Source organism: Callorhinus ursinus, unplaced genomic scaffold, assembly GCF_003265705.2.
Source record: "Callorhinus ursinus isolate GAN/ISIS: 27379988/994484 unplaced genomic scaffold, GSC_fseal_2.0 scaffold6, whole genome shotgun sequence".
In the NCBI taxonomy this organism is placed as follows: Eukaryota; Metazoa; Chordata; class Mammalia; order Carnivora; family Otariidae; genus Callorhinus; species Callorhinus ursinus.
The window spans coordinates 47,277,820-47,289,960 of NW_027397068.1; the positions used below are offsets into that span (position 1 = coordinate 47,277,820).

A 12,141-nucleotide genomic window follows, 5' to 3' on the forward strand; every position below is an offset into this window, starting at 1 on the left:
CAGCCAGATGGGAGTATTGCCTGACAATAGATAATCCAGCCTTTTCTTGGCCTTATTCATCTTGATGTTTGGAAACATCCATGAAGCCATCTTAATAAAATTGGAAGTTGAACACTTGACCGCCTGGCAGTGGCAAAGCGTCTGGCTCCGAAGCCGTGAGGACGCGGCCGTCAGAACTCATTGCACCTGGACAGTGCTTTCTGGTTTCTCTGAGGACACTAATCAATAAATCATGAGCTGTTGTGCTCAAAACCCAGTAAGTGTCCTCAGTTCTAACTTTCAGTGATTTAGTAATGCACATTTGATTGGCATAGAGAGATCAAAATGAACATCAAAAAGTGGTGAATACCGTCTTTATTATGAGTACAAATGATTCCTTTTCTCTTTTTAAAATTTTCTGAATAATGCTGATAAATTGTAAAACTTTGAGGACCAATGAACCCAAAGTACTATAGAGGAATAATTTATTCACATAATCTGACAAAAGAAGAAATCACTTCTTGAGTACTTTCTGAACATTATTAGTTGTTTTTGTCCATGTTTTATATAAAATAAACTTACCCTTTCAGAATGTTTTTTTTAATTTTTTTAAAGATTTTATTTATTTATTCATGAGAGACAGAGAGAGAGAGAGAGGCAGAGGGAGAAGCAGGCTCCCCCGGAGCAGGGAGCCCGATGCGGGACTCGATCCCAGGACTCTGGGATCATGACCTGAGCCGAAGGCAGACGCTTAACCATCTGAGCCACCCAGGCGCCCCAGAGTGTATTTCTTTTAGTTTATTAATATTGGTCATGTTACTGAAGTTTTGGTAAACACAGCTGCACGATGTTCTGTTACCTATGTTTTTATATATATATATGTATATATATATATATATATTTTAAGGTTTTATTTTTTTTAAAGATTTTATTTATTTGAGAGAGAGAGAATGAGAGATAGCACGAGAGGGAAGAGGGTCAGAGGGAGAAGCAGACTCCCTGCTGAGCAGGGAGCCCGATGTGGGACTCGATCCTGGGACTCCAGGATCATGACCTGAGCCGAAGGCAGTCGCTTAACCAACTGAGCCACCCAGGAGCCCTTTATTTTTTTTTTAAGTAATCTCTACACCTAATGTGGCACTTGAACTCATAATCCCGAGATCAAGAGTCACCTGTTTCACTGACTGAGCTAGCCAGGCACCCTTGTTACCTACGTTTTTAAATTATAGTTTTTAATTAATAAAAAAGGGGAATATTAGTTCTTGTGACATTTAGAGCTTTCCTTTGCAATTTCCTTGATTCAGGAAGGAAAACAGGTTTCCCAGATGTATCATTGAATATTTTGGCATTTTTATCAAGCTTCACACTTGCAGTGATGACCAAATCACACTGAAGTGAACTTGTCAGGGAGCAGATGACTCCCCCTTGAAGTTTTCTGATGGAATCCTTTTCTGTTCCTCTTGTTAGAAGCTTTAGAGTGTCAGATAGTTTAGGATTATTTTTGCTTTTTCTCTCATATCACAAATGTTTATATTTGGAGTACCTTTACTTATTGTCTTTTTGCAAAAAGATTTCTTACTATCACAACATCTCGTCCAGTGTTAGAGAGAAACATGAGAATACCAGTCATTTTTAATATAATCTTTTGAATATAAATATAGAAGAAAGCAGTGGGAAGAAAAGCAGTCCTAATCTAGAAAGAGGATTTGCATTGTGAACATGGTGATCCATGCATGTGCTTTTGGGGCATTGTAAATTACAGAGATCACAATAATAAATCTTTAATGTCTCGGTGCCTAGAGCCACCACAAGAAAGGAGGAGGGCCAGGGCTCCCTGCCCCGTGCTTTGTCCTGGAGGTGAGTGGAGAAACAGCCCCGGGGCCCTGGGAGGGCCGCATCAGCTTGTTATGGCCATTTTTATCATCTGTTTGTTCTTCCAGTGATCTGACAGAGTTTGTTTACATTCTAAACAGAGTTTATTGTTGAGGATTTGTCAGACCTTTTCTCCTGTTAACCTTATTGCATCAAACAGTTGTCTTATTTTGCCAAACCTAAGCTCCTCCAATAAATAATTTTAATGAAAGTAAAGATAGGTCGCTGCCCTGCTTAAACACTCACTGTAAAAGTAAGTTTATAGATCATTTTGTAGAGGAAGCTGTTTAACAAGATCGCTTCCGATTCCCTCCATTTCTTTCATCCCCACCAAAATCCCCTGGAGAAGATGCCAATTCAAAGCTCATTGTCTAAAGAGAAAATTAATTCCTTTGCACTTCTTTAGCTTTAAAGTTAATGATGTTCCAGTGGAATAAAAGAAGTTTTGTAACCTTGCAACCTGTGAGCTTGCATGCCATTTGCCTTTTTGAAAACACTTTTCTAGGAGTGTAAGCATCAGCCAACTCATAAGCAATCTCCCATGACTATAAACTACAAGAAGAATTTTCAGGTAAGTTCTTAGGGGCTACCTTTGGCCCTCTGGCCATGCTTTAAAATGCAAGATGCACAGTTGAGAAAATGATCCTTCAATTGAAGAAGAAACTCTCCCCCCTCTTTTTTTCCCCTGAAATCTTACTGATATTCTGGGGGAAAATTGTATTATTTGTGAGGGGAGAACTCTTAAACTTGAATTATCTAGAGTTTTCCTGTTTTCTTTATTTCCACTTAGGTGTCTCTGTCTGGGTTTATGCAACTGATGTGCAGTTGTCGGGAAAAATATCTGAAGTACTGGAAGAACTTTCTGGTTTCCTTTCTCTTGGCTGCTCCCAGCCCCATCCTGGAAGGGGAAATGGTCTCTAACAAACTAAAACAGGAGCCCCAGCAGGGACCAGTCCTGTGCACTGAAGCTCTGGGGAAGGCTAAGAAGGACAGGGGAGAGACCTCCATGTAGCAGCACTGGGGGGCTGTGAAGTCTCTGTGGGAAGGAGTAGCAGCTCCGTTTGCTCAAGACAGAGCTGAATGCTGAGCTCCTTTTTGTTAGAGCGACTGTAATTGCCCTAATGGTGCACCTTCTACAGTTTCCTTTTAGCGTTACTAAAGGCAACCGTGTTATTGTCAGCCATAAAGACCGGCACATGGGAATCGATTGGCTTTTCAGAGCAGTAGAGAGGATCAGAGGGAGTGATTAGGAAGGCTTCTAAACGCTTCACCTTGTGTGGCCGCCCCGCCATATCTCCCATGGCTGCAGCATCGCCTGGTCTCTGCCCCTTCCCTACACCAGCCTTCCGGTGCAGAAAGCAAAACTTGGGTCTTTAAAAAGCTTCTCTAAGTGATTAGCACTGAAATATTTTTTCACCAAAAAAAAAAGGAAAGAAAAAGAAAAGAAACTAGTAAAAATGTAATCTCAACGGATAATGACTTTAGAATATCCTCTGATAAAACAGATTTGCTTTGCATGACAATGCTGTTATTTTAAAACTGTGTCAGAAGGCAGTATTCCTATTTCTTACCCCCCCCCCCCCCAGCCTTGGAAAGCCAGGTCCTTTGGTCAACAACCCTGCAGTATTCCCAGGCACTCCCCCTCGGAGAACCTATTTCTAAACCTGATCCCTTTCAGTATGGTGAGGCAGTCTCAGCACAGCTCATGGGTCAGTAATCCCTTAATGCTATTAAAGCGAGTGGGTGGAAGAGGGCCCTTCTTCAATTACCAATTCTAAGAGGATTTGGCCCCAAAGATTCTCCGGAGCCCTATCATTTGGTGACAGTATGCCTTTTCTCACTCAAAGGTGGTAGGTGCAAGACGCTGAGATGCTTGGAAAGAAAGAATGAGGGATCACCTGTCTGTGACTGTCCCCCAGGCCTCTTGTGTTTATAGTAAAAGTAATATAGCAATATTAAAGGCCTTTGGGGAAGTTCCCATAATTCCTCCGTAGCAGAAGGAATGTTTTTGTTTGGATAGAGTTTTTGGAAGGGTGGGAAGTCTTTGTCTTTTAAGTTTGAGTGCAGTCATGTGAACTTTGGCCACCTGGCTTTTCAGGTTTGTTTGCAATTGGTTGAGTCAAGGGGACTCAAATCTGTAGAGGGAATTCTAGGCCGGAATCATGACACAGTTTCCTTACCCGTCAGTATCTTTCCCTGGAATTGTCATACATGAGACAACTGGACTTTAGGTTTAAACTGACTAGGCTGGCTTAGAGCCCTGTCCCATTTCTGTTGGTTTGTTTTTTTTTTATTCTCTTTGGGAAGTCCTTTTTTTTTTAATGTTTTATTTATTTATTCATGAGAGTCAGAGAGAGAGAGAGAGAGAGAGAGAGAGAGGGAGAGAGGCAGAGGCAGAGAGAGAAGCAGGCTCCCCGCCCAGCAGGGAGCCCGATGCGGGACTTGATCCCACGACCCCGGGATCACGACCTGAACTGAAGGCAGACGCTCAACCATCTGAGCCACCCAGGCGCCTAAGGGAAGTCCCTTTTTAAGTCTTTTTGTGAAGATAGGAAAGAACACAAAAGTGGGAGATAATCCAATGTCTTAGAGCATTGAAAGTTTACAGTTAGTCTCTGCTTCACAGGCAGAAGTTTTCATACTGAATAGTATGGGAGTGGAAGGGAGAATGGCAAGGACCACTCAGGAAAGAGGAAAGTAAAATTTTAAAATTCAGTAACTTTATTACACTATCCACTAGTGGCGATCCTTTGGAGATTATGTCCACTTCAACCATCTAAATGTCAAGAAGGCAGTGAAGGAGTTGAAGTTTTAGATGAGCAATAAGGCTTGATTAATAAGTTGGAAAGTGTGAAAGGATTCTGGAGACCAGAGGGCTTATATTAATGGTTTTTGACTGTGTAAGAATCAGATAGCTTCCTCTTTAGGAAGAAAACAATTAAAAAGGAAATGTGCTGAAACTACAACGTTAGGAAATTATCTAAGTATAGATGCTTCCAAACTAAGTTGATAACCCCCGGAATGAATTCTCAAAAGAGAGGTGATATGTCTGTCCTTGGAGAAAATGGGACCTGTCCTCCGGGTAGAATAACTCATCGCTTAGGTAAGTTCTGTTTCTGTTGATGTGATTGAAAGGTGTATTCTTGCTTATGTACATTTTCATTCGTCTATGGGATTGTATAGTCAAAATTCATGTATCGTTATTGCTTCTGTTTCTGAGAAGGTGATTGATTCTTTTGGTGAGCGTCATAATTCGGTAATCATGCTTTCTCAATCTTGTCACCAGAAACAATGACTATTAATTTTTGTCTGTAAGTAGGTACCTGATTTTTAAAATAATTCTAATACTTAAAAAATACATGCATCCCTCAATTATAAACACTAAAATTACCAAGACTGAAAAAAGAAAGCACTTGAATGTCCTTACTGAAAACATGTATTGGCAGTTTATGTGAACTACATCAACCGCTATAGGTGGAGGCGCTTATAAAACCATTTAACTCATGGCACTCAGCGTATCACTACATGACAATATATTTTTTAAAGATTTTATTTTAAGTAATCTCCACACCCAACGTGGGGCTCAGACCCACAACTCTGAGATCAAGAGTCGTATGCTCCACCAAATGAGCCAGGCAGGCTCCCCTAAATGGCAGTAGTTTTAACACTAATCATTATGTTTAAGGAGAAGACAAGCAAACTTATTTTTTTTGAAAAAAAAAAATCCATGATTCATCTGATAAAGATGTACTAATATAAATATAAAATAAAACATGTTTTATATAAAAGTAAAGTAGATATACTATGAAAATACTACTATATTCCAGCTAGATAATTAGGTAAATCAATGACATTTTCATTGCCTCTCAACAAATTAGGACCTTAGAATAAATTGTAGGTTAGATTATAGATTGTTGGATTTGGGTAGTCCTCTGATTTTACAAATGAGGAAACGAAGATTTACAATTGCCACTCAATCATGCAGCAAGGCTTGGAGAAGCAGGAACCAGATTGGGGTGGGGGCCATCTCCTGGTTCTCAGCCCAGGGCATGTTCCACTGTCCAGAATGCCACGTATAGATTTTGAGAAGGGCAGTGAAGGCACATGCTGGGAATAATGATGAGAAGGAGAGATATTTCAGCGTTTGTACCATTAGAGGGAGAGAGGCAGGAGCCTGCAGAAAAGCATTTAGGAGAGCTAGGACCAGGAACTGTGTGTCACCAAGCCAACTCCCCTGTCCAGGACTCCTGTGAAAGGTAGCCATTGCCAATGTAAAGGACTGTGTGACATAAATACCACTTTGGAACTTGAATTTCATCTTTCTGTGAAGGAGATGTCTAACATTTGTTAGTGTGTACTCTATTTTGCTAGGTACTTTGTTCATGCCTTCTCATTTGATTTTCACTGTACCCTGTGAGGTAACAATTCTCCATCTAAGAATATTCTAGAAAAAATGAAGGAACTTACCCTTGGTTGCTTACCAGGTAAGGGGGTTGTCACTAGAGCTTTTTTGCTCTTTGACACTTATGTCGCTTCCCTCAACCCACAACTCTATCATCATGTAAGAAAAAAAAATGAGAGAAAAAAGGTGTTATAAACTTGAAAGTGATACAGTGTTCATATGGATCCCAGGACCCTCCAACCAAAGATGTTTAACATGATAGGGGAAAGCAATGATATAGCTCTTCAGAGTTTCAGGAAACCGTTAATTTTAGATACAGAAGCTCACAAGCCAGATTTTAATACCATCAGTTGATTCTGATGATTCGCTGATTTTCAGATCTCAAAAAATTTCTGAGTAAAATTTCCAGGTCAGTTGTATTTAGTAAGGGCCCTACGTTCACTATTCCATGGGCTGATTTCATTACATGGGCTCCCATTGTTAATAATAAAGCTCCAGGGTCTCCCCCCAGTTCTTCGTTAATACCCATTACTTAAGTGTAAAAATTGCCATATAAAAATGGCTCATCCTGACACTTCAGGGTTACTAATAAACGTTATTCTGCTTCCAAGGGCATAAGAATGGCCAGAAATAAGTGTTTCGGTTTTTTGGGTGTTCTAGTCAACTCAGAGTTGCTCTAAATGCTTTATCACTTTTCAAAAAGTATACCGAATGAAATGTGCAACAAGCCCCTGAACTATTTTTGACTATAATCTTTCTTTGATTAAAAAGATCTCATGTCTTGATTGACATGATTATAAATCATACCGTTTTATTTATTTTATCTCAGTTGTTTGGATCCTGGAGAAATGATATATTATTAAACCTCCTGGTCATCTAATTTTAACCAAGAAGCATTCTGAAGTTCTTAACTGTGGCTGTAGAGCAAATTTGTATGTGCCACATTTTGGTGAAATGACCAGCCCTGATGACCATATCACGCATAAGTGGCACACATTATGTAGGGTGCTATCACGCAGCGGGCCGGGGAGCATGAGTGAGGCATTCAGAGCAGCTCTGCCACTCTCTCTGTGGGCGGAAATATGCCTTTAATCTCAAGCTGTGTCTGAATTTACAAAGCAAGACTAGTACTAACTACTTCATAGGATTGCTGAGAGGTTTAAATAGTGAAGTGTATGAGAAAGCTTGACAAGAATTAGTATTCTTCATACACTTAAAGGGACAAACTATCATGAATATCTCTCCCGCATAGCCGGGGGGAATGCATTGCATACGGTAGGTGCTTAATGAATGCTGATAATGGATTGGGACTGTGAAAAAAAAATACTGCCCAGTAAAGGAGCAGATGTCCACTAACATCAGATGTTGCCTCACTGCCGGCAAATTCCTTCTTCTGGAGTCAGCTCCAGTGTTGGTGGGGTTGCTCTGATCCTCCAAGGCAGCCTTGAGTGTTTGGTCTCCTCTGCCCTGGTCTTTCTGGGCTCTCCATTACAGCAGGATTTCTCAACCTCCACACTAGTGACAATGAGGACCAGATAATTCTTTGTTGTGGGAGATCATCCTGTGTGTGTGTGTGTATGTTTTTTTTTTTTTTTAAGATTTTATTAGAGAGAGAGAGAGAGAGAGAGTGAGACAGAACATGAGTGGAGGGGGAGGGGCAGAGGGAGAGGGAGAAGCAGACTCCCCGCTGAGCAGGGAACCCAACTTGGGGCTCGATCCCCAGAACCCCAGGATCATGACCTGAGCCGAAGACAGATGCTTAACCAACTGAGCCACCCAGGCGCCCCCATCTTGTGCATTTTAAGATGTTTAGCCTCTACTTATTAGATGCTGGTAACATCCCCTTCCAATTTTTTCTGGAACAATAAAAATATCTCCAGACATTCCCCCTTGTCCTCTGGGCACAGAGCTGCCCCTGGTTGAACACCACTGTCTACAGCAGACATACGGCATTCCAGGCTTTGCCGTGAAATCGTTGGTTTGTCTGTGCCCCTCCCCACTAGACGGCCGGCCCCCTACAGGCAGCACTGTGTCTTTCTCTGAGCCACCATCCCCACCCTGGTAGAAGAGCAGCCAATAGAGAAGGAAGAAAAGGAAAAAAATACCTAAAGAAGGAGAAACAGTTACAATAACTGTATTGGTCCATTATGTGTAATGGATTTTTGTTTGGGGGGAGGACCAAAAGGGCAGGAACTCATACCACCTGAGATCTCTTTTCCTGAAGCCATTAATGTCACCATCTTATTTTCAAATCCTCCTCTCCCCTATGCCCTGATCATTGATAGAATTATGCAGTGTGTCTACTCAAAGTAGATGTTAACCTGGGATTGAATGCTTGAGACTTTAGGCTTCACAGTCCAGGCAGAGATTAAAGGCACCTCTCTCTCTCCGCTCCCCCCAATCCCTGGAACACCTTCCACAGCTGGACTCCAACCACCTATTCCCTGAAGCTCCCCAAATAAGTGTCTCTAGCTTAGAACCTCTCTATTAATCCCAGAATCACGTTTTCTAACCCCTGGAGACTCCTCTTATATATTTCACAAGCTCCAAAACCAGAAACCTGGTGTGAATAGGTGTGAAAAAACTCATCATGTTCCTTCCTTTCTCCTTTTCAGCTTCCTTCAGGATTCTTTATCCCAGAGAACAAAGCCATCCCAGCCCTAATGCAGGGATCTGGAATCAGAATCTTCCTTTGCCCCTTGATGACTCAGTGACCTTCTGCAGATGATTTCTCATCCTGTTGCCTCATTTTCTTCATCTGTCAGATGGATATTGATCTCCCAGGGCTGTTGTGAAGATTACATTAGATAATGTATGCAAATTGCTTAAATGAAATAATGCGTGTAAATCAGCGAGGGGAAAAAAAATGCCTGTTCTGCTTAATAAATGGTAGATGCTGTTATTGTTGAAAAAGATGCTTGAACCGGCCTTTCTGCCTCCAGTTTCACCTTCAGTCTGTCTGTCTATTGCCTGGTCCCTGGACACACAGATTCCTTAGTGTCTGCCTTTGTCTTCATAACGAAGGTTAGCCTCCAGCATGACGTAGATGGCCCTTTGTGACCTGCCTCCTGCTTACCTTTCCATCTCACCATGGATAGCATCCTGACATGCTTGAGCAACCCAGATCCCAGCATGCCAGCCCCTCAGACTTCTGTGCCTCTGTGCTGGCTGTTCCCTCTTCCTTGCTTTCTTTTCTTTTCTTCATTGAACGAACATCTCTTTAAGACAAAGCACCATCATCTCTTCATCTTAGAAGCAGTCCTTGGTCACCCTCCATTGAGATCATTGTTGCCCCGTGTGCCTGTTACCACACTCACACTCTGTGCTCGTGCAGCTTCTGGCACTTACCATGCGTAACTTAGGTTTCTTGATTGTGTCCCCCACTAAGTTGTGAATTTTTGACATCATGTTCGTTTTGGTTTTCTGTGATGAGTAGCCCATTTCTTGACACATAGTAGATGTTTAATAATTATTCATAGTCAAAGCTAGGATTCCACAAGATTGAATCAGGCAGTATGGACTTAGAAAAATGTAGAACAGTTGAGTCAGAATGAGTTGATGAAATAACTGGCAAAAATTAGGGACAAAGAAACCATGCAGGTATCTTTATTGGATGGAAACAGGAGATCCATAGATACAGAATCTAAAACAGAATCTTAAAGCTGGGACCAAGTGAGAAGTCCTAGCTGAGTCAGGTAATCTGTAATAGGTAGCAGAAGGAGAAATACCAGGGGGTCTGGGTGTTAAGGCATGATGCCTCCTTTTTTTGCCCCCAACTTCAAGGAACTAGATCTCATGAGGGAGAAACAACAAAAGAAAATAAATAAATAAATAAATAAATTCTTGTAAGAGAGTGTTATTTAAAAAGGTATGTACCTAGTGTTAGGGCAATGGAGACGAAATAATTTTTCAACAGATGGAGTCATGTCATTGCCTGGAGACCAGAAATGACCAGGCAGATGTGTGGTGGGTAGATATTTTACATCAGTTTCAAGCCTCCAGTGTCAATACCAGCTTCATGGAAAGAGCCTGATCAAAGATCATGTTCAACAGGCCAGGCTGCCTCAGGATCATGTGGCCTCAACCTGCACAAGGTGCCAGTATTTTGTCATTTTCTACCCGAGCATTTTTAAACTAGTTTGCTACCAAAAGCAACAGTCTCAAGAGCCCCCCCCTCCACTTTTTTTTCATCAGGAAGATTATTTTCCATGCCCATAATGTAAAGCAGGGAAACATGGCGCCCAGTTTTCTCAGCACTAAGGAGATAACCAAAACATCACTTAGTAATGTTACTAACCATTTAACTGACGATTTCTTTGAAGGAACCGTATTTTTCTGATTGGACAAGGAACATGTTGATACGTTGCCCAAATATCTACTTTTATAAATTACATTTGAAAAGTCTCTGACCATGTTTTATCTTTTGAAATCTCATCTCATCTTCTGAAAAAGGATTTTGCTTTCTTTTCTGATCTTACCGATTGAGCACCACACATAGCTTTTCAATTAAGATAATGAACGAATTTCCGTTCCCATGATTTGTTCAGTGTTTTGTTGTTGAGGTGAAATAGCAATGAATCACAGCTCTGGTTGTATTTAATGATTCAATAAACTGTACTTGTGAGTCAGTTGTTAGGGTTTGAAGTCAATATTTGTCCATTTCTCAAAATCTTACACCAAACCCGGAAGATTTGGCTCTTGACTATTCTGTGTTGAGGGAACCAGCATCCTATTAAACCCAGCCTTGAGTCTGTAAGATCCGAGACCACCTAAAGGGAAACACTGAACCGATAGGCAAGAAGGAACCTTTATCAAGGCTTGAGGTGATTTTTACATTTCACAACTATCATATTGAAATTCCTTTTTGTTCCTGCAGAAGGGCATATAGTTAATTCTGCCAGCAGGCTCCTGCCAGGAACTGGAATGAATATCTGTAAATACTCAGAGTAGCAGGGGTGGAAGAGCTTTCTTTTTCCCCCCCTCCCCACGCTGCTTCTGCTTCTGGCAAAGGTTGGGATGTTGGCAGGGGCGCCCCGCCTCTGCACAGTCTGCTCCGGGAGGCGGGGGATTCCTCTTACTTCCAATTACCAGTTTCTTTACATGTGGGAGGACATTTTTTGGCACATTATCCTCATTTCTTCATGTCTGGCTGACAGTGCCCTTGCTAATTTATTTTTTGGCATCCTTTATGCATTTGTTAAGATGTCAAAAGGTATGTACAAGTATTGGAGTGAAGGCTGAATTTACATTCTGGAGCTTCCAGTGGGTATGAGATGTTAGAAATTGTCTCTTTGGAATAGAGATTACAGTACTGGGTAAATAGAGGACAGCGAGCGTGATTTACTTGCCTGCTTACAAAAGGCGGAGAACCCTTTAGTGAACGTTGAATCGTGAAATCCTAAATTTGTAAGCAGGTAAGGATCTAGAAGTTAACGTGATCTATTCCTAGCTGAAGAAATTGAGGCAAGGCATACTTAAGTGATTTGCCCAAGATCACCCAGCTGGCTCATGCTAGATACTATACTAGAATTCTGGTCTCCTCTCTTTGTTCTGTAGTATTTTCACTATATCATAATGTTTTGCAAGTAGTAGGCACTCAGTGATGTATTAGATACATCAAGTTATCTGTTTTCATAGTTCATTCTGCATATAGGAGGGAACAAAATAAGATGATCTCCCCACTTCCCCTCCAAAACAATTCTGATTATGGATTGGCCATAATTCTTGCAGCTAGACGGAGTTGCCTGGAAAAGGGGTCACTTCAGTAGATTTCCCCTCTCCCAAGTGGTTGGAACCTTAGTGGAAATTGGCATTTCAGCCAGCTGAAACATGTCAAAATCAATCTGTAATTTTGGAGGCTTGGAAAAGCAGTTCCAATCGCTGGCCCT

At 41.4% G+C, this 12,141-nt stretch overlaps 1 protein-coding gene across 2 annotated transcripts in view; it reads left to right on the forward strand.

The window, feature by feature from the left end:
- TMEM200A (transmembrane protein 200A) overlaps window positions 1-12,141 on the forward strand; it is a 69,673-nt gene that overhangs the window by 17,732 nt on the left and 39,800 nt on the right. The gene's annotated exons all lie outside the window — the stretch shown is intronic.